This window comes from Cajanus cajan, chromosome 9 (assembly GCF_000230855.2).
Source record: "Cajanus cajan strain Asha chromosome 9, NIPB_CcT2T_4, whole genome shotgun sequence".
NCBI classification, from domain to species: Eukaryota; Viridiplantae; Streptophyta; class Magnoliopsida; order Fabales; family Fabaceae; genus Cajanus; species Cajanus cajan.
In genome coordinates, this window is record NC_138525.1 from 20,650,389 (window position 1) to 20,673,186 (window position 22,798).

The 22,798-nt window shown below is 32.2% G+C and overlaps 1 long non-coding RNA gene across 1 annotated transcript; it reads right to left on the reverse strand.

Moving 5' to 3' along the window:
• Positions 1-7,268: 7,268 nt before the first annotated feature.
• On the reverse strand, positions 7,269-8,395 carry LOC109805089 (uncharacterized). Its single transcript, XR_002240272.3, has 2 exons — positions 7,773-8,395; positions 7,269-7,573 (listed from the first exon to the last, which is right to left on the reverse strand). It is a non-coding gene; the product is annotated as an uncharacterized LOC109805089 (long non-coding RNA).
• Positions 8,396-22,798: the final 14,403 nt, after the last annotated feature.

Consider the following 22,798-nt stretch of genomic DNA (forward strand, 5'->3'; position numbering starts at 1 on the left):
TGATGTTTTTGTCTTCAATTGCTAAATGCTAACTAATTTTCTTTTAATTCTAATGTGATGGAAGGCTATGTGCATAGCTCGCAAGTTAATGCACCACTCCATTCCCTCAAGAAAGGTATTGCTGATTTGTTTCTAAGTTTCTAACTTTCCATTAACAGACCATTGCAGTTGGAGAAGCGGATGAGCTTCCAACAAAAAAGAAAGTATGAAATCGCTCAAGAGTTAAGACTAAGAACACAAAAAATGTATCGTATCTTTTAGCCTAATTTGTCTCCTGATCAATCAACTCCTAATCAAAATGATATCCCAGTTCTATTTTTATTATTCTATATATAGAATGGGAGCGTAACAACAAAAATATAATATTAAGAATTACGCCAACAAAAAAGTTGATTTAGTGGGTAAGAACTGGCCTCACTTCATAAAAACATGAGATCAAGTCCTACTAATACAATAACTCTGTTTTTTAGAGGGTAATATGTAGTGTTTGAGTCTGAAGGCCTTTGAACAAGTTATCTAGAGTTTATTTATAAAAATAATAATAATTAATAACTACATAAGTGATTACAAAATTAAATTCCTCACATAAATTAATATATATATATATATATATATATATATATATATATATATATATAAGGGTTCAAATGACATCGGTGTAATTTTTACTATGTATTACATTGTTCAATAACTTTATATTAAATCCAACCGTTAGATTAAAAGTTCATATCACTTTAAATGTTTATATCAAATTTTGTTAAAATTAAAAGGTAATCAAAGTGTTCATATTTTATTATATTTTGAAATGTATATATTATGTCAATTTTATTTTATAAAAATGAAACATCAAATCATCTTGGATTAATATAAAATTTTGTATATATGATCTAAGACTAAAAAACTTTTAATCTAATGGTTAGATTTATAAAATTCATATTTAATATAAAGTTATTGAGTGGTATAATACTTAATAAAAGTTACATCGGTGTTGTTTGAATCCTCCTCGTATATATATATATATATATACATTAATAGTTACAGGTATTTCTTTTAGAGAAGCTTTCTTTACTATTTGTGCAAAATCATATCCTTCAAACTCAGGTTTGGAGGTAGATTCGTCACGATTTTCTTCTAAAATTAAGTCTTTTAATTTATTTAAATATTCTATTTTATCTTCTTCGTTGGTTATTTTATCTACCATTTCTAAAGCTATTTTGATTTCAGCATTTATTACATTGATATTAAATGCACAAGAACAAGGATTTTCCTCACATTCGCATTCACTCTCTTCTTCACTAGAAGTTTCTATATTCTCTAAATATTCTTCCTCACTTATTTCCTCTTCACTTTCAGATTCATATAAAAGTATTTTCTCAATTTGTTCTTTTAATTCATTTGTCATATTTAGGTTATTTATTTTTTCTTTAACTCTACAATCCTTTTTCATATGACCATATCTTCCACATTTAAAACAAACTATTCCTTTATTTTTATTAGAAAAATTTGGTTTTTTAGTAAAATTTTTATTATTATTATTATTATTTGAAAATTTTCTCTTCCTAAAGGGTGAATTATTTTTCTTTACAAAATTGTTTCGTCTTTTAAAAGGTTTTCTAAACTTCTTTTTAATTTTCCTAGAGGGTGGTACTAACCCTTCGTACCCATATTGAGCACAGAAGTTTCCTAACTCTTTTATTCCACTTTCTTTCTGCCTTTTCATTTGTTTTTCTAATTTCATATTATTACAAATTTCTAAAGCAGTATTTTTTATTACAGCTATTATTCGTCCATAAGTTAATTCAGACAAATTTTCAGGATATAAGGTATTTAATTTTTCTCTAACTTTTGTGGCAAAGACTGGGGGCAATCCTGCAATAAATTTTTCTTTCCAAAATTTTTCTTTACAATCTTCCCTAGTCATAACCATTATTATGAAGTTATCTACGTACCATCTAAAGTCTCCTAAAGTGGGACACCTTAGATTATGTAGAAGAATATTCGTTTTAGTATCAAATACAGTTGAATCTCCCATAAAGCTTTGAATTATAGTTATTATTAAGGTTTCTACCATTAAGGGAGTTCCATCCTCAGATTTTACTACTGTTAAAATATAATTTCTTTGATCAGAAGAGAGATAATTATCCCACCATCCTTTTAGTGCTCCTGTAAATCCAGCTATTAACAATTTAACAGTTTGTTGTTCACTATGTTTTGCTCTATATGCTGAAGCGGCCATGGACATTTCATGTGTTTTTCTTAAGATTTGATGTTCTGTCATCCCATCTATATTCCATTCAGAGATTCCTTCACCATTAAAGGAGGAAGGACTTTCTAAATTCCATTCTTCGAATTGTATATCTGGAAGGGTTGGCCTTTGATAATAATTTCTAGTGGTAGGCATATTATGAGTAGTTTGTGTTTCAGTAAATTTTCTTTGTATTTTAAGTATATTATCTTCTAAATCTTCTATATCTAAATTACCTATTTCTTCTTGAGGGATATCAAGTATATTGATATTTTTTATATTTAATTTTTCTAATTTTTTATTTATTTCTGACAATAAATTGTCTGTGTTGTTTCCTAATTTAAATTCTTTATATTCTTTATCTGTAAATCTAGTGGGAGTAATTAAAGATCTTTCTAAAGGTTTTATTCCTAAAGGATTTTTATCCGTACTTTCTAGTTTTTCTTCATAAACTTTTAAAGCTACTTGATGTATTAATTGATTAGTATAATTTATTTGACAATGAATATTCTGAATATCTAATACTGTGGGATTTTCATCTAGATTTCTTCTTCCTATCATTTTAAAGGGTGATGCTACTACTTCCTTATTTTCTATATTTGGAAATTTAACTTCTTCTAAAGGGGGTATTTCACTTATTTTTTCTCCTGATTTAGTTTTCCATATTTTAGTAGCATTTTTTAGAACATTAACAGTTAAATTTTTAAAACAGTTTTCTTCAAACCATAAGAAATATGGAATATTTTCTTGAATTTCTTCTAGATGTTCATAGTATTGTTCTCTAAGAGTTTTTAATTCTTCTTGGGTAAATGTTTCAAAAAACCATTTTCTTTTTTCTTTATTTTCTTCGGCTAAAAATTCTTGTTTTAATAAATTTTTATTTATTTCGAATTTATTAATAACATTTATAGTAGAATCTATATTTTCTTCTTCAGCAAGTTCAGTTTGTGATGGAGAGTTATGAGTTTTTGTTTCTTCCCAAGTATATTCTGGGGTTGGGACCGTATGGTTTGGTCTAATTCCTTTTAAATTCATGTTTTTATGATATATTAAGCTTGATCTATCTAATGATCTTCTAGCAGTATGAAAAGTATTAGGGGATGCCCTAGAGCTTTCTCCTATTCTTAAAGAATTTATTCTTCTTAAAGGGGCAAAAGAAACTTCAACAGTTCCTGATTTATATTCTACGATCTCTTCTACTTCTACTGGTTCTGGGGGTTCTGGTTTTAATATTTCTTCTAACCTCCATTTTAGTCCAGTTGTTATTTCATTATGTTTTAAGGTTTTTGGTATTACTGCACTTATTTTTTCAGGATTTACTAATAACATGGTAGTTTCATTCTTCGGATTCATTAATAAGGCTTTAGGAGCCAACTGAGTTTTCATTACTTTATAATATATTCTATAAAGTATTGCTATAGGGTATGAATTTTCATTCCATTTATTTTCTTGTATTTTGACATCTAATATTAAATTATTATCGGTATGGTGAAAACTTTTAAGTGCTATTGAATAATTTGGATAGTTATTAATATATGCTGGTCCATTATGCAAATTTGTTTCAAACATAGCCAATATCTGATTTTCAAGTTCAGTAGGCCTATTATCTCTTAAAGCTACGAATATAGGAGTATCCATGCCTAACCTAAACAAAGGTTTAATAGCAATTTGAATAGAACCTATATGCATATATTTATAATTTTTAATATGTTCAGCTATTAAGGCTTTAGTTATTAAAGGGATTTGTTCATGACTTGTTTTAAGATCAATTTCTTTATCTACTATTTTTATAACATATTCAGAGGTAAATTTTGAAGTCCATTCTTTTTCATATATACTAGAGATTTTCAATTTTGGAAGGGTCCACCTATTTAACTGGTTTTCTATTTCTGGGATTATTAATTCATGTTGTAATAACTGATTCATATTATTCTCTTCATCATTTTTCATATCTTCTTCTAACTTGTCTTTTCCTTTGAATATTTTTATTACCCTTTCCATCCTATCACACAAGTAGTCTAACGGGAACACCTCGGGTTTTACTGCCTCTCACTAGGTCTTACTACCACTCTCCGGCTTACCAACGTTTCCACTACCCACAATGAACTAGGCAAAGTTGGGATAATAAATTATTCTGGGGAAATTTCAAAGTCAAAAGATGATATTCAAATGATGCAGAAAACAAATATGTTTCAATTATTCAACAGAATTAATATTCTCAGAACTTATATTTCCCAGTAATGGTGGCTGAGCCTCCAAGTTAGGTCAATATAAGAACTTTAAATATTAACACTATATTAGCCAAAATTTTTCAGGTTTTTGGCTCTGATACCATTTTTGGCATCATCGCGCTCATTTATGCGGAAGAAGAAGAGAAGAGAAAATCACTAAATATATCCAAGGTTGCTTAAGTATTATTCTTTTTTTTCCAAGTTTAAATGAGAATTTTGCATAAGTGGAGGGATCAAACGTGTCCAACTAAAAACAAGTTAAAACTCATGTTGAGTTCTTATATTGGAGTGAAAATCACTAAATATTCGTAAATCTTATGTGGCAAAAAACTGTAAGAACTCAAATTGAAAACTATTACGTATGAGTTAGAATTGATTTCGTGTAGTTAATAGTTATAAACCATTCATTAAATTAATGGTTTAGTTAATATTAATCATTCATAACGAGAGACTTGTGTTTTGTATTTGAAAATAAATAAGTGTATAATATTGTAACAATTCACTCAAGTTAAAGAGTGATAACAATCTTTAAAGAGTATTGTGAGAGATAAAGAATTCATTGAGAATTCTTCTATGTAGTTTTGTTCTTTTCTTACTAACAAAGATTCTTCTTAATGCCAACTATCTTTTATATAGTTATATTTCTATGTCAAATATGATTTTACCATAACAAATTAGTATCATAGCTATAACATTTGCAAAATTTTGACATTGAGAAATTTACTAGCAAAAATAACTTCAACATGTGGTGATGAAGATGCTTCCTCTCCTCACGAAACAAGAATGTGAGTTGGCGTTGGAAGGAGAAGCAAAGTTGTCAGGTGATCTTACATTTGCACAAAAAAATGTGATAATGAAAAAGACGCATAATGTGATATTGTTATCGTTAGGTGGTGAAGTTTTGGGAGAAGTCTCTAAAGAAAACACCATTGATAAGCTTTGGGAAAAACATGAAAGTCTGTATATGACAAAGACTCTTCATAATCATCTTTACTTGAAGAAATAATTACATACCATTCAAATGCATGAAGGTGAGTCCATTCATAAACATATCAATAATTTCAACCAAGTTGTTCTTTGTTTTAAAAAATATTGATGTTGTGGTTGATGACGAGGACCAAACCATTATTTTCCTTAGCTCTTTGCTAAGAGCTTATGAAAATATTGTAGACACAATAATTTTTTTGTAGAAGTTCACTATCGATGGAGAAAGTTAAATCGCCTTATAATCTTGGAAATTGAAAAGGCATATTATTGATTCATATAATGAGACTAGCTTAAATGAAGGTCTAATGGTAAGAGGAAGAATAGAGGAAAGAAAAAAGAGTTTCCAAAAAAGACAATTAAAATCACACAACAAAAATAAGAACAATAATAGATTTCATAACTGTTGGAGAGAAGGGCATTGGAAAAGAAATTGTTCAAAGCTAAAACAAGATAGAGCAAGTACTTCAGAGCATAGGGGAGCAATTGTGGCCTTGGAAGAATTGGATGGTGGAAATATTATCTTTGTCTCATCTAATGTAAATGATGATGATTGGATTCTTCATTTGGCATGTACCTTTCACATGACTTCTAACAAAGATTGGTTTGTCACATACAAAGAAATTGATGATGGCAAAATTCTAATGGGGAACAATGGTGCTTGTAGTATAGTTAGTAAAGGTACAATGCAAATTAGGGTAGTTGATGGTATTATGAGAACATTAATTGATGTGAGGTATGTTTTTGAACTCCAAAAAAATTTAATTTCTTTGAGTACTTAAAACTTTCTTGGTAAATTCTTTGAGCACTTTAAACTTTCTTGGTTTTCGTATGGAAGTTAAAGGAGGAGTTTTGAGGCTATCTAGAGGGACTTTGATAGTTATTAAAGGAAATTTGAAAAATGGACTATATATCTTACACGGTAGCATCATGGTAGGTGTAGTCGCAATTTCTTCTATTTTAGATCTTGACTAAACTCGTTTATAACAACATGAGGTGATATGTTGGTAAAGAAGATTATTACTTCTGATAATCTAGCAGACGTGATGACAAAAAACTCTTTCATCAAAGATGTTTAAACATTGTTTGGACTTGGTTAGAGTTACAAATATCATTTGACATTAGAAGTGGGTGGAACAACATATATAAAGGAATGATAAAAGCTATATGAATATGAAATTCAAGTCAAAGTGGAGATTTGTTACGTATGGCTTAGAATTGATTTCATATAGTTAATATTTATAAATCATTAATCAAATTAATGGTTTAGTTAATATTAACCATTCATAACAAGAGACTTGTGTTGTTTATATTTGGATATAAATAAGTATATAAGATTGTAATAATTCATTCAAGTAGAAGAGTGAAAGCAACTTTTAGAGAACATTGTGTGATATAAAAAATTCATTGGGAATTGTTTTTTTTAGTTTTGTTCTTTTTTTACTAACAAAGATTCTTCTTAGTGTTAACTATTTTTTGTATAGTTATGTTTCTAAGTCAAATATCATTTTACAAATAAAAAAAAATTGCATTAGATATATTCTTGCAAATGACAGCTTGATTGTCCTTAGCGGGGATAATTGTCACATTTTTTTTTCCGTATGAATGCATATATATAATAATTTAAATATTTTTTTAAAAGAAGTATTCTAAAATGTATATAGGGAGTAAACCGTACACATGTAAGTCTGTAAAAAAAATAAAAAAAAAATCATCACTTCCTTCTGTAGCTAAATCATCAGGGAAGTAGGAACTGATATATTTCCGTTGCTATCTGAATGATTTTCAATGTCTACCAGCAGAATGCATTACTATTTAACTGGAGGTATATTATTACCCAAGAAGAAAGATCAAAGCATATATTATACATATATAACCAAAAACATTGGAGTAGGACTTGGCTTATTTCTGGTCATCCCAAGCAGAAAACTAAGGTTAATTTAGAAGCAAAGAAATACAGATACATACAATAGAAGAACCAAAGTGTATATGACATGTATATATATAAGCTTAGGAAGAAATTGTTCATGGGCGTGAACCAGAGATCTTGCGTGGCGGTGCAGGGCGTCTTTCTGGCACATCCAAGTCACCACCTGAAGGAGGAGCTGGAGCACTGTCACAAAACAACTCATTTCATTATGCAGTGTAGTTTATACTATCAATCAATCAGATGTTATTATTAATATATATGATTTTTTATCTATCTATTATAAAAGTCAATTATTATAAAAAAATGATAGTAATAGTTTGTGATTGAATAATAATATTAAACAATGCATCATTACTAATTAAGTTGTGAGAAAAGTAATTACTTGGGAGCAACAGAGGGATTGATGAGAAGCAGCGCTAGGCAGAACAGGAGTTGAAGAAACCAAAGAATTTTCATGTTTGTATGTCTGAGAAGATGAGAAAATTAATGTATGGAGACAACACTTGCATGGAATGATGAACTTCTTGTGTTTATATATATAGCACAATATAACATATATATAAAAAATTTCGGGTGTTTCTAGAATGGTTTGACTCGATAATTACATCGATTCTAAGTAAATTAATTTTGATAAATTGATGACAACTTGTTAAGTTATTGATTGGATGTATCTTTTTCAATTTGAACTTATTCAATCGCTCTAAACTTTTAAATTTATTTATTTTATACTTTAGTGTTTAAATTTTTCTTCTATTTTTGTCCTTTCTATTCATTCACTTTTTGATCATATTACGTGTCTTTGGTCAAATGTAAAATTATAATTTCATACAAAATATTATTAATATAAAAAAATATTGCTTAGAATTGACTCATTTGTTGTTAATGAATTATACAAAACTTTTTTAATTTGTAGTAATCGAATAGAATTCAAAATCTTATATAAAAATATGATAATATGTATTATGTAAGACAAAAACTCAAAAAAAAAATTATGATTTTTTTAAGCTTCATTCAGTAACTCGATCGAAATTATCCCAATCTAAATTGGGTTGATTTAATTAATTAACTAAACAATTTTAAAATAACGAGACTAATTCAATTCAATTAAATATAATATAGTTAGTTTGAATTTTGTTATATACTAACTTGGGAACATCCTTAATAGTGTATATTATCACTTTAACGTGTTTGTTATTAAAATTATGTAATAAAATTATATAAAAAAAAAGTGTTAAAAACTCTTTAGCATACAATTGTTTTAACACATTATTTTTTTTTGTTACAATTTATTAAAAATTACAAAATTATTATTTTCAATCAATTTAGTTAATAATAAAAAAAGCAGGTGATTAAAGCGTATTAGAAAACAAATTTCTAACATTTCTTAGTATTTACAACACGTGATTGAGAACCTCAATACACACTTTCTACACAGCTAAGTTTCAAATTTCAATGCAATAAGATTGTGAAATGAGAAAGCAAGTAAAACACTTAAGCGTGTTTGAATAAATTTTTCTATAAACTTTTACAAGAAAAATAAAATAAAATAAAGTTTTTTCACAAATTAACAATAAAATTTGAGAAAAACAAATTTTAATTTTTAATAAGTATTTTTCTAAAAACTTATCCAAATAAATTTTTTATTAGAACGTGTACATTTGTTATTCGATGTATTTGGCAGGTTTTGGTTGGGTGAAGGAACGAGGCGTTAAAGTGGGGTTAAAGGTTTGAGTTTGGCTTCAAAATTCAAATGAATGGCAAGAGTCAAAGTCTTGTAATTACTAAACAAAGCACGTTATTATAAAAACATGATGATTGATGACTCATCGTTTTATTCCTTTCCTAATTTTATCGTGAGTGACGGGGCCATGACCAAGATCAGCACCCCTACCCTACGTTTGCCAAATCTTTCTATATATGCTCATTAATTAGTCTCACCCTTATTTTTTTTTTTTTTATCCATTGAGTATTCACGGTCAATAGTAGCGACTAATCTCTTCACCCTTATTAATGTTACTCTTTTGTGATTCAAAATCTGCTTAACCTTGTCCACTCATTCAATACAATAATGTTTAGAAGTCGAGTGAAATTATTTTATTGTAATTTACACATTTCAATTTAATTTCATTAAACAAAGTCTTAAATTCAAGTTCTATGAATAAAAATAATAATATTTTATTAAAAATACTCAACTAAGGGGTTTGCATATATGTATGGAGTTTTATAGAATTTTGTAATATATATATATATATATATATATATATATATATATATATATATATAATAGGTTTAAATTTTGCTATGTTTTTAATTTTATTTTTTTATACAAATCATAAATATTCTTCACATGATATAATTTTACTTGAACTAAATATAATTATTACGGGATAAAATATCCTTCAGAATTTTATAATATTGATTAAGCTGAAATTTTTTCATATTAATTAATACATGTACTCAATGATATATGCTTTTAAATTTATATATTCATAATTTAAATTTACGGTATTTTTTAGATAATTTTAGCCAATACTAACTTTTTTTTCTTTTGCATTTCAAAATATTGTCGATCAAACACAATGTTATATATCAATACAAAAACGCAATTAACAAATGTAGAACATAAAAAACTAGATATAGAAATTATATTCACAGTTCTTCCTTTGTTTTGGTTCTCACAAACAACTACATCAAAACTCCCTAACTTATTAGCAAGTTAAATGTGTAAACAAACACTTTCATTAGAAAGTCAATTTGAAAATTAATAGATGAAATTTAGGACTGTAATTTTCCGACCAAGACCTAATTTTGATAAAATCAAATATATCCTCCCAAGACATTTTCGATGAATTGGAAACAGTTCACTATCAACTACCTATCCTTTTGTATCAAACTAATTGCTAGGGAAAAGCCTCTGAATTGAAGAAAGTGCTTCTTACTTACGTAGGATAGTGCAAAAGATATCCCAAACCATCTTAATAATCCATTCACAATCTTGCGCGTCTCTTTTGCACTAAAAAAAGGTTTTTAGTGTTTATCCAATTCCTCATTGCATCCCTAACATGACCAATCTTCTTGATCTTTCTTTGCTAAATTTTAATTGCATATGGTGGGAACCCAATCAATTACCACTTAGCTAAAGCATTATCTCTAAAAGGTACCATGTTACTCAAGAGTAATTTTTTAAGATAAACTAATTGTTCTATTCATGAATTTTTTAGTGATATTGTAAGATGACTTTACAAAATGAACTTATCTTCTACTATTATTTATCTTTGATATTCTTCTTCAATAGAACATGTTTAATGTTTTAGGCCTTTTAAATTGTTTGTTTCCAAGTTTCCCTTATCATTCTCTCTAGTGGCAAAGCTACGTTGGAATGGGAGAAGCAAATCCCTTATAAAGAAAAATAACTTGAGATTCTTGAGTGATAAAATTTCACTTTGAATTCTCTCGAACCTTCACTTTATAATAAAAATATATTATATTAATAAAATTCATTGAATATATATATAATATGCGACCAACCCATTTATATCCACTCGTAGAATCCATGATTTATTTAATCTGAGACCTGCTAAAATTGAGAGGTCATGCGATCATAATTATTGTAAATATTGTTATAATTGATTTGTGTTGGCTAGACATTTTTTCACCCAAACCCATTTGAAACCACTCGATGCTTAAACTAAATCCAACCATTGAATTAAAAGCTTTTAATGCATATATCAAGTCTGTAAATTTTTAAAAATTTGAAAAATATTTAATACTTCATTTTTTTAATTCAAATTGACAGATAATCATAAAAGTATTTTATATATTGATTTAAATTTGTATAACAAAATGTCATATGGTTTTCAATTTTTTATTTATAAAATTTATAGATTTGATTTATGCATTAAGAACTTTTAATTTAACGGTTAAATTGTTGAAATTTGACATAAAAATTGGTTGCTAAGTGAAATAAGTATACCAAGACTTACTCTTAGGGTAAGTAAGTCTCTCCTTATATATATATGTGTGTATGTGTATGTGTATATATATGTATATATGAGTCATGATTTATTGATATCATATGTAAGTTTAAACACTTACACTAAATCTTATATTTTTAATAACTTTTTATATAATATAAACTTAACCGATCTAATTATTAAATCATACAATATTATATTTAAGATCATGTATATTATAGATTTCACATGATTTGAATTATTTTAGATATGTTATTTAAAAATGAATATTTACACATTTTAAATATCATATTATATGTTAAAATAAAATAATAGTAGTAAACTTTATATACACAATTTTAAGTATAATATTACATAATTTAATTATTAAATTAGTTAATTTTACATTATATAAAAAATTATTAAAAATATAAAACTTGATCTGTTTAAACTTATATTTAATGGCAACGAATCCTAGGTGAAGTCTCTGATAGGGAAGTTGGAGAAGTGGTCCATCCGTGCTGCATGTGTAAGGTTTATGATGACCGTAGATATAATATTAGAATATTGAAGGGTTCAGATTATAATATAATGAGTAAGATGTAATATATTGCAAAGTAGTCCTTGTAAAATTTTTATTTGTCTGTGTTTTAAGGTTTATTAGGGTGTGGTGTTTTGGTTGTGGCAGTTCCGATTACGAGGTGCGATTGGCGTGGTGGTCCTTTTGTGGATCTGTTCGAAGTGGGCCTCCGGCGGCCCGTCCGTTGTTGTTGGTGGTACTCCGCAACCGGTGCGAAGATTTGTTAGGTTTAAGAGGTGACGAATCGATTTTTTTTATTGTTGAAACCTAAAGTGTGGCGTACAAAAGAATCCGTTTTGGAGGTTAACGTTTTTTGTTTATTTTGCATTTGATTTTATATGTATGTGGATTTTTGTTGATACATCTGTTTCTCGTGTGTACAGTTAATAGAGAGATTAACTGCTACGGAAGTGTTTTGATGTTCATAGATTGACTTATTGTTATTAAACGTGAAAGTAGAATGGAGTTTGAGAATTCAAGTATAGAGGTAAGTGACATTTGTGTCATGTTTAGGGTTGTATCCTTTAATATTGCGTTGTGTCATGTGTGTGATAAGTGTGATGATGAAGGTTGATATTGTTTTTAATTTTCTGATGTTCTGAAAAGCTTTAATTGAGGATTAAAACTTTTTAGGTGGCAGTAGCAGTAGATAATTGTGAAAGCATAAATGAAGGAGTAGATAATTTTGAAGGCATAAATGAAGGGGTGTTTAATTTTGAAGGAATAAGTGAAGGAGAAGATAATATAAATGAGAATGAGGAAGATGAGAATTTGGTTATTGATTTACAGGAAATTTGTGATGAAGAAGTGGAAAATGTTGTTAATGAAGGAAGATTTGAGGTTTTTGACAGTGAAAACGGGGTGATAGTTTCTACTTTGGATGATATTTTTAATTTAGATTTGCATTTAAGTCCCCATGAGCTTAGGAATGTTCAATTTGTAAGTGTTGAGATGGCTTATTTATTTTATTACTGGTTTGCAAAAGTTAATGGATTTGCCGCAAGAAAGAGCAAGATTTTGAGAAATATTAAGGGGGAAAAATTACAACAAACCTTTGTTTGTTTCAAGGAAGGATTTAGAGATAACCGTGGTTTGAACATACAGAATCGAAAGCGAAAGCAAACACCAGAGACAAGGTGCGGATGTGAAGCAAAACTAAGAGTGCATATTGATAGCAGATGTGGACTATGGTACATTACATATTTTGTGGATGACCACAACCATAGTTTTTTGGAAGATAAGTATTGTAGAATGTTAGCTTCTCATAGAGATATGAGTGAGTTAGATATAATTGATGGGGTTTTTGATGAGGTTTTATCGCAAACACATCACTTGGCAAGTGAACCAAGTTTCGAAGTAGTATTTAAAGATCGTCCTCAGGGATTTGAGTGATTAGTAATTCTTACTCTAATGATTTATAAGAAAATGATGTTCAATTTGCGGATGAATGATGATAAATTAAAACAACACAGTAAAACAAACGTAGTAAGGATGATGATTAAGAAACAAGGATTGGTTCGGAAGCACTTGCTAACTCATAGATCTTCTTAAAATAAATGCTATTCTAATTCCATTATTTCCACGTTCATTAAGTAATCCAACAAGATTCCTCAAGGTTGAATCCTAAAGTCATTAAGCTCAAAACATGATTCCTCTATGTTTTGAGTTTAACACTTCGCATTAAGACCAAGAACTTGAACAATGTGACTAACCAAATCAAGTCTATCCCTAGAACAAGAATTGATTAGGTGCAAGATTCAGTTCGGGTTTTCAAAAACGTTTTCCAACTGGATTCAAAAACCAAAAATCATACAACGGGTGATCAAGCCGATATAAGCATTAAGGAAAGAATCAAATACAAATAATGAAATTAAAATGCATATATTTAAGAAGAAGAAGAGTTAGTAGTTACATCCAACCAATCCTCAATGAAATTAGCCACTCATGGCCATTACAATTTCTCCAGCAATTTCCATAAGAGATTACAAAGTTGGAAGTGAAAAACCAGAGGTTTTGGGAGCTCCTGTACGTCACTCCCTAGCTGCAGCCCCCAATCAGTTAGTTTCCAGCTGTAGTCTCCAATCAATGTATATACAGCTGTTTTTGCATTAGTGGTTCAATTAGTGGTTTTTCCACTAATGATTTTCCCCTTTTTCCTTGTTTGTTTCTCCTTATTTTAAGGCTCCTTGTCTTTCTTTTTAATTGAGTGCTCATGTGCTTCTTGTTTCTTTCCTTAATTTTGTGCCCCCACTGTTTCTCTCTTTTCCTTTGTTTATATCAGCTTTAAAATAGGGGCAGAAAAGTGATTTTGATCTCCACAGCTACAGCTGTAGATTCACAGCTATAGCTCCAACTTTCTGGACCCTTTTCAGACTTCCACAGCTCGAGCTCCAGATTCACAGCTCGAGCTTCAGCTTTCCAGATTTCCACAGCTCGAGCCTCAGATTCACAGCTCGAGCTCCAGATTCACAGCTCGAGCTCCAGATCTACAGCTATAGCTTCAAGTCTCTGGAACTTCACAATTTCTCCCCAAATTTTCACAGCTCGAGCTCCAGATCCACAGCTATAGCTGTGGATTTCTGCCTAGCCAAAAAATTCTGCAAAAATATGAGGAAATTCCTTAAAATTGCTACTACTCCTCTACTCTTATAATATAACTTAATTATTTAAATAAAAAGAGTGAAATAACATACATATTATCTCTAATTACCCAAAAAGAGTGCCAAAAGTTGAGTGCAAAACAAGCCTAAAAATGCACTCAACAACTACCCCAACTTAATCTCTTGTTGGTCCCCAACAAGATACCAATCAAAACCAAAAAGGGTACTTCCTACCATAAGATTTCTTCTATATCAACAATAGGTAAACACTCAATCAATTCACCATCAAAAACCAATTTCTACTCACTGAGGTGCCCACAACAACAACCATGCCCAAACACAAAAATTGCAGGGCAAATCATAGCATGAACATTACAAACCAATATCTGAACATACTCTCTCAACAATGGCTCTCCAGGGTGAGTGTTTCTCTCAAGTCCATTCATCATTTCTATGAACATAAGCATTGATATCATCTCTTCAGTACTACTCTTTGAAAGAAATTAAGGATCACAAGGACTTTTTTGGAAAGTTGAGGGTTGACTGAGGCTTGGTTAACAAAGGAATGTGGTTTTTCAGATTAACAGGGTTTAAACTCAAGAGAGTAAAATGAACATGAACCAAACACTCCACTTTGCTCACTCTAAATATTCAACTCCAACCAGATCTCTCAGCCCAAAATCTTCCTCTAATTATACACCCTCTTTCCTTAAGGTTCTTTGCCTAGATTTCAAGAGGTCCCTCTCTCTTTTAAGACTCTTTGTACAGGTGCTAGCTTATTTTGCTTTTGATTTGATTTGATTTTTTTTTTTTTTTTTTTTTTTTGAGATCATGAATACAGGATAATGGTAAGATGAAACTAACAAGCACACTTGACTATAAGCAGAAAAACATGAAAGAGAGGTGACTCTTCCCTTCAAATTGCATTGGCTTACTTTCTCCATTTTCTCTCAACTTGACAACTCTAACCAACTACCCCAACTTAATTCCCAATTCATTTTCATTTACTCTCAAGAATTTGGTCAGAGTGATGAGTTGGTATTTGGGAAAGGTTTAAGGTGATTTGAAGGTTAAGACTCAAACAGGTTTTGAAGAATAGATTCAATTCTGGCTGGCTGTTTGGTTCTAGGCTTAAAAAGATTTCAGTTATTTACAATGGAATGCCTTGATCCTGTCCAAAACTTTCTCACAAGAACAATCATTCAAGATTCAACCAATGCAAACACATATGCTATGATGATGGCTCTCAAAAGTGGAAATATATATGACATATGCATTGTTTAGTCACTCTCACTCACCAGCTTGGCTAAATGTTCATTTATTGATCTTTCATGCCATGCTAATCAAATAACTCACAATTTCATGATCAAACAAAGTTGGATGAGTGCAACCTCAAAACAAGTCTCAAAACAAACCATTTTAAGGTGAATCAAAAGATGTGTTTTCACTATTTGTTGATCTAAAAGCCACCTCATTTTCTACCTTTCAAGAATGATTTTCAATTTTTCCCAAAACATTTTTTTTTTCACAAAAAGTATATAAACTACCACATAGTTCAAACAATTAACAAAACAGAACCTAAAACAACTAGAATTTAAAATGACTGGAATTTAAAATGGCATAAAATTAAAGTGGAACTTCTCTTCCTCAAAACGATGGTGACAATGACCCTCCATTCTCTCCTTTTCATCATTGCTTGCTCATGCTCTTGCTCCCCACCATAAAGTTGTTCACCTTGATCTCCTTGATCTCCACCAACTACCCCAACTTAATCTCTTGTTGGTCCCCAACAAGATACCAATCAAAACCAAAAAGGGTACTTCCTACCATAAGATTTCTTCTATATCAACAATAGGTAAACACTCAATCAATTCACCATCAAAAACCAATTTCTACTCACTGAGGTGCCCACAACAACAACCATGCCCAAACACAAAAATTGCAGGGCAAATCATAGCATGAACATTACAAACCAATATCTGAACATACTCTCTCAACAATGGCTCTCCAGGGTGAGTGTTTCTCTCAAGTCCATTCATCATTTCTATGAACATAAGCATTGATATCATCTCTTCAGTACTACTCTTTGAAAGAAATTAAGGATCACAAGGACTTTTTTGGAAAGTTGAGGGTTGACTGAGGCTTGGTTAACAAAGGAATGTGGTTTTTCAGATTAACAGGGTTTAAACTCAAGAGAGTAAAATGAACATGAACCAAACACTCCACTTTGCTCACTCTAAATATTCAACTCCAACCAGATCTCTCAGCCCAAAATCTTCCTCTAATTACACACCCTCTTTCCTTAAGGTTCTTTGCCTAGATTTCAAGAGGTCCCTCTCTCTTTTAAGACTCTTTGTACAGGTGCTAGCTTATTTTGCTTTTGATTTGATTTGATTTTTTTTTTTTTTTTTTTTGAGATCATGAATACAGGATAATGGTAAGATGAAACTAACAAGCACACTTGACTATAAGCAGAAAAACATGAAAGAGAGGTGACTCTTCCCTTCAAATTGCATTGGCTTACTTTCTCCATTTTCTCTCAACTTGACAACTCTAACCAACTACCCCAACTTAATTCCCAATTCATTTTCATTTACTCTCAAGAATTTGGTCAGAGTGATGAGTTGGTATTTGGGAAAGGTTTAAGGTGATTTGAAGGTTAAGACTCAAACAGGTTTTGAAGAATAGATTCAATTCTGGCTGGCTGTTTGGTTCTAGGCTTAAAAAGATTTCAGTTATTTACAATGGAATGCCTTGATCCTGTCCAAAACTTTCTCACAAGAACAATCATTCAAGATTCAACCAATGCAAACACATATGCTATGATGATGGCTCTCAAAAGTGGAAATATATATGACATATGCATTGTTTAGTCACTCTCACTCACCAGCTTGGCTAAATGTTCATTTATTGATCTTTCATGCCATGCTAATCAAATAACTCACAATTTCATGATCAAACAAAGTTGGATGAGTGCAACCTCAAAACAAGTCTCAAAACAAACCATTTTAAGGTGAATCAAAAGATGTGTTTTCACTATTTGTTGATCTAAAAGCCACCTCATTTTCTACCTTTCAAGAATGATTTTCAATTTTTCCCAAAACATTTTTTTTTTCACAAAAAGTATATAAACTACCACATAGTTCAAACAATTAACAAAACAGAACCTAAAACAACTAGAATTTAAAATGACTGGAATTTAAAATGGCATAAAATTAAAGTGGAACTTCTCTTCCTCAAAACGATGGTGACAATGACCCTCCATTCTCTCCTTTTCATCATTGCTTGCTCATGCTCTTGCTCCCCACCATAAAGTTGTTCACCTTGATCTCCTTGATCTCCACCCCCTCCAGAAAATATAGGACTGTCCCCAGGCCACTTCAGTTGGTGGTGGTGAGGTTGGTGCATCTGGGATTTTATGAGTGGCGTTAGAGCTTCCGCTAGAACCGCCACCTCTTGAACAACTATCTGAAAATTTTACAACCAATTCTTGCAACCAAGTTAGTCTACAAGTTGATCAAACACAACACAATTCTTCATGGGGCATAAGGAATGATCAATAAACATTCTAACATGTGAAACACTAAAGTTATTTCAAAGCCACCAATGAACAAGCAAATATTTCCTACTAGCTCCCATGATCAACCAACCACAATGATTTTACACTTTAAATAAAGAACACAAATTCACTCAAGCATTTAACCAAACACGTGGTGTACATGAGAAAGAAAAGCAAAATGCATGTGAATTCTTGCCATGCAAGGTTTACATTTCTTCACAAAAATGAAACATTTCAGTGATCACCTTTTTCAAAGCTTTCATTATGTTCAAATCAAATACTTTTCTCATTCAGGAAATTCTTCAAACACAAAATAGGCAGAAAATGAGAAGGATCATGCATGTGCAATATTGAAGAATCAAACATCCAAATTCAAGCATTGCATTCCACAAGTGAACTACATCACAACTGATGCCATCATCATGCTTTAAAGAACTCAAAAAGATAACAAAATCATGCTTAAGGTTCCAAAAAGTTGAAGTGAGCAAGCAAAGGTTTCATGCATTACACACGGAAGTTAGATTGTACCTTGTAATGCTAATAAAAATGTATCCTTTCGTGTTTATGTGCAAAATGGATGATGAAGAACAAAGGATTTATGGAGATTATGAAGAGAAGAGATGAAACGTGAGGAGGTTAATGAGTTTCGTGAGTGGGAGAGGAAGAGAAACAAAGGAGTGGATAGAGGGGTTCAGTTTTAAAACTGACCCAAATGGTGGAGTTCCCTGGTCTTAAATTGGCGCCAGAAAATTGGCGCTAAGGCTGTGGTTTTGGCGCTTGAGCGCTGGGGATTGCATATGCTACCAGAGAGTTAGCGCCATGGCTGTGAGCTTGGCGCTCCAGCTGTGAAGTTTTTAAGCCTAAGGAATCCAGAGAGGTGGCGCTATATCGCTGGAATTGGGCGCTTGAGCGCTGGAAAGTCAACATTCAACCAGAAAGTTGGCGCTAAGGCCGTGGAAACTGGCGCTCCAGCGCTGGGAATTTAAATCACATAAAGAGCTTGGCAGAGACTTAGCGCTTTAGCTGCAGATTGTGGCGCTTGAGCGTTGGAACTGGTTATACAATTTGATCAACCCGAGAATTGGCGCCTTAGCTGTAGAAGCTAGCGCTGAAGCTGTGGAATTTTGAGATCAAGGGTGATCTCCAGAGACTTGGCGCTATGGCTGTGAAGCCTGGCGCTGGAGCGCTGAGTATTATGGCACTTACAGAGAGACGGCGCTATGGCCATGGAGCTGGCGCTACAGCGCTGGGATTTTGAACAACCAAAGTAAACTCCAGAAAGTTGGCGCTAAGGCCATGAATCCAGCGCTGGAGCGGTGAGAATTTGAAGTTCTAAAGAAATGGGCAGAGAGTTGACGCTATGGCTACAACTCTTGGCGCTACAGCGGTGAGATTTAGCATGTAAAACTGGACCAAACAGAAACTTGACGCCTTAGCTGTGACCTTGGGCGCTTCAGCTGTTCGTGAGTTCAAGAAGGAACTCCAGAGACTTAGCGCTATGGCTGTGAGCCTGGCGCTCTAGCTGTGGAATTTGGCGCTTCTATATGACAGAATTTGGTCATGTGGTCTTCATGAAAGTTGTAGCTGTGGATGTTAGCTTTGCATTCGTTTTGGAATCACCCAAAAAGGAGGTCTATAACTCCAGATATGACTGTTTTAATGAACATGGGTCAGGCTGCCAGCGTGAGTTAAAACTGTTGCGGTTTTTAGAACATTTAACATGGTAGATGAAGGAATTTGAAAATGGCTTCTTCATAAAAGTTATAGTATTTTATCTTATCTTTCTATTGACATAAATTTTGTATCATTTGGATAACCACAGACAGAGTTATGCCCCAAAAACCAAGGATTGCCAGTCAGCCCAATTTCAAAGCATCACAAAATTCCATACTAGATATTAAGTTTAACATGTACTTAGCCAAAACCCATTATAACACCACAACCAACATTGAACCAAACCTCTCTATGCACAAAGATCTTTCACTCCACACTCCAAATCATTAAACTACTTACAAACCCCACATAAACAAAGATGTGTAAAACATATAAACACACAACACATTAAACACATAAACAAAATGACATTCAAAATCTTAACACACAACACATAAACAAAACTTAAACTAAACCAGAAATGTTAACCATATTCCACAGCATGCAAATCATCAAACAACATCCGCACTGAAATCAAGCAGTTTATGAACAAAAACTCTTAGCTATTCACTAATCAAACTAAACTCAGAATTTAAAACAGAAATTAAAACAAAACATGCTAATTTAATGTCTTTAGCTTGACAATCTTTGCTTGATCATGGCTCTTTCCAATGAGTGATGGTAGTGAGTCTTTCAACTTCACCACCCAGATAATGCTTGAGCCTCTGACCATTAACCAACCAAGTCCTTCCAGAAGCAGGGTCTTCAAGTTCAATGGCTCCATAGGATCTGACAGATTTAATTGAAAAAGGACCTGACCACTTGGATTTGAGCTTCCTAGGGAAAAGCTTCAACCTGGAATTGAAAAATAATACCTGCTGGCCAGGTTGGAAGTTCCTATTCAGAATCTTCTTGTCATGGTATATCTTGGCTTTGTGCTTGTAGGACTTAGAAGACTCATAAGCTTTCAATCTCCTTTCTTCCCATTCATGCAATTGAAGTTGTCTTTTCTCCCCTGCTGCCTTCAAATCATAATTTAAGGCCTTCAAAGCCCAAAATGCTTTGTGTTCCAATTCCACTGGCAGATGATAGGCTTTACCCATGACCTTTTCCAATTCTTTGTTAGAGATAGGCAAAGTCTTCTCTAGTGGCGATGAGCTCTTGAAATCATTTTGAGTTTCCAAGTACGCATCAGCTAATGCATCAATTCTAAAGCAATCTTTGTTGCCTTTTGGAAACTTCGTTGTTTCAAATACATTGAAACTCACTTCCTCGTCTTGAACTCTCACCTTCAGCTTTCCATCATCCATGTCTATGATAACTCGAGCTGTCTTCATAAAGGGTCTGCCCAATATCAATGGAACCTCCACATCTTCTTCCATGTCCATCACTACAAAATCAACTGGAAACATGAACTTATCAACCTTCACGATCATATCTTCCACTATACCATATGGAAGCTTGATGGATCTATCTGCCAATTGCAAGGTCATCCTTGTGGGTCGTACCTCTACATCTCCAATCTTCTTCAGCATAGATAATGGCATTAAATTGATACTGGCTCCAAGATCTAATAGTGCCTTACCCACTGAAAGATTACCAATTGATACAGGGAGAGTGAAACTACCCGGATCTCTGGATTTTTGAGGCAAAGATTTTTGTATGATGGCACTACACCCAGCCTCAAGCTCCACAGTTTTTTCTTCAAGAATTCTTCTCTTCTTAGTCAAGAGATCCTTCATGAACCGAGCATAAGTAGGCATTTGTTCCATGGCTTCAGTGAAGGGAATATTTATCTGGAGCTTCTTGATGATGTCCAGAAACCTTGCAAATTGTCTTTCCTTCTCTTTCTTAGATGGGGCATGAGGGTAAGGTAAGTCTTTAATAGGAACAGTGGAAATGACTTCCTTGCCCTTCTTTTTATTTTTCTCCTTCTCAACTTCATTCTTCTCTTTTATTTTCTCACTATCTACACCCTCATTTTTATTGCTTTCTCCCTCATTCTTCTCAATCTCTTCCTCAACCCCCCTCAATTCAACATTTTCTTTCTTTTCATTTTTCTCACTTACCCCAACATCACTACCTACCACCTTTCCACTTCTTGTTGTTATGGCTTGGCAATACTCCTTGGGGTTGGTCTTGGTGTTGGCTGAAAATGGGCCTTTAGACATGTCAGCTAATTGTTTAGCTAGCTGACCCACCTGCACCTCCAAGTTCTTGATAGATGCCTCTGTGTTCTTCTGGTTATTCATAGACACCTGCATGAATTGGTTCAGAGTATCCTCCAACTTGCTGGTTCTTTCATGCATAGAAGGATAAGCTGGCTGGTGTTGCTGTTGTTGTTGTGGTGGTGGCCTATTGGATGGTCCAGCTTCATTCCTCCATCCATAACCTTGGTTGTTATTGTTGCTTCTCCAACCTTGATTTCCTTGCATATAATTGTTAGTGCTATAATTACGGGAATTAAAATTACCTCCTTGTTGTTGGTTCCCCACATAGTTGACCTCTTCTTCATTTGGAATTTCTGAACAGTGACCATTGGGATGATCTCCTCCACAAAAATCACATTTTAAGGAAGGATTTTGTTGGGTTGAAGAAGAAGCAATAGCATGAAGCTGTTGTGGAATCTTGGCCATCTGCTTAGTCAATGCTTCAATTTGTTGAGATAGCAGCTTATTCTGAGCAAGGATTGCATCATTAGTGTTAAGATCAAGAACTCCTCTTCTATGAGATTGATGTCTTCCATGCTCTGCTTGTTGATCAGAAGATGCCAAAGACTCTATAATTTGAGTGGCCTCTTCTGGACTCACAGTCATCATGGTGCCACCAGCTGCTGCATCTAATAACATCTTCACCTCAGGCTTGATTCCATTCACAAAGAAATTCAGTTGAGCTATATCTTCAAACCCGTGGTTAGGACATTTCCTGAGCAATGACTTAAATCTCTCCCAGGCTTCACAAAATGGTTCATCTACACCTTGCCTGAAAGTAGTAATTTCTGACTTGGCCTTAATATACTTGGATGAAGGATAGAATCTATTTACAAATTTGTTTTCCACATCA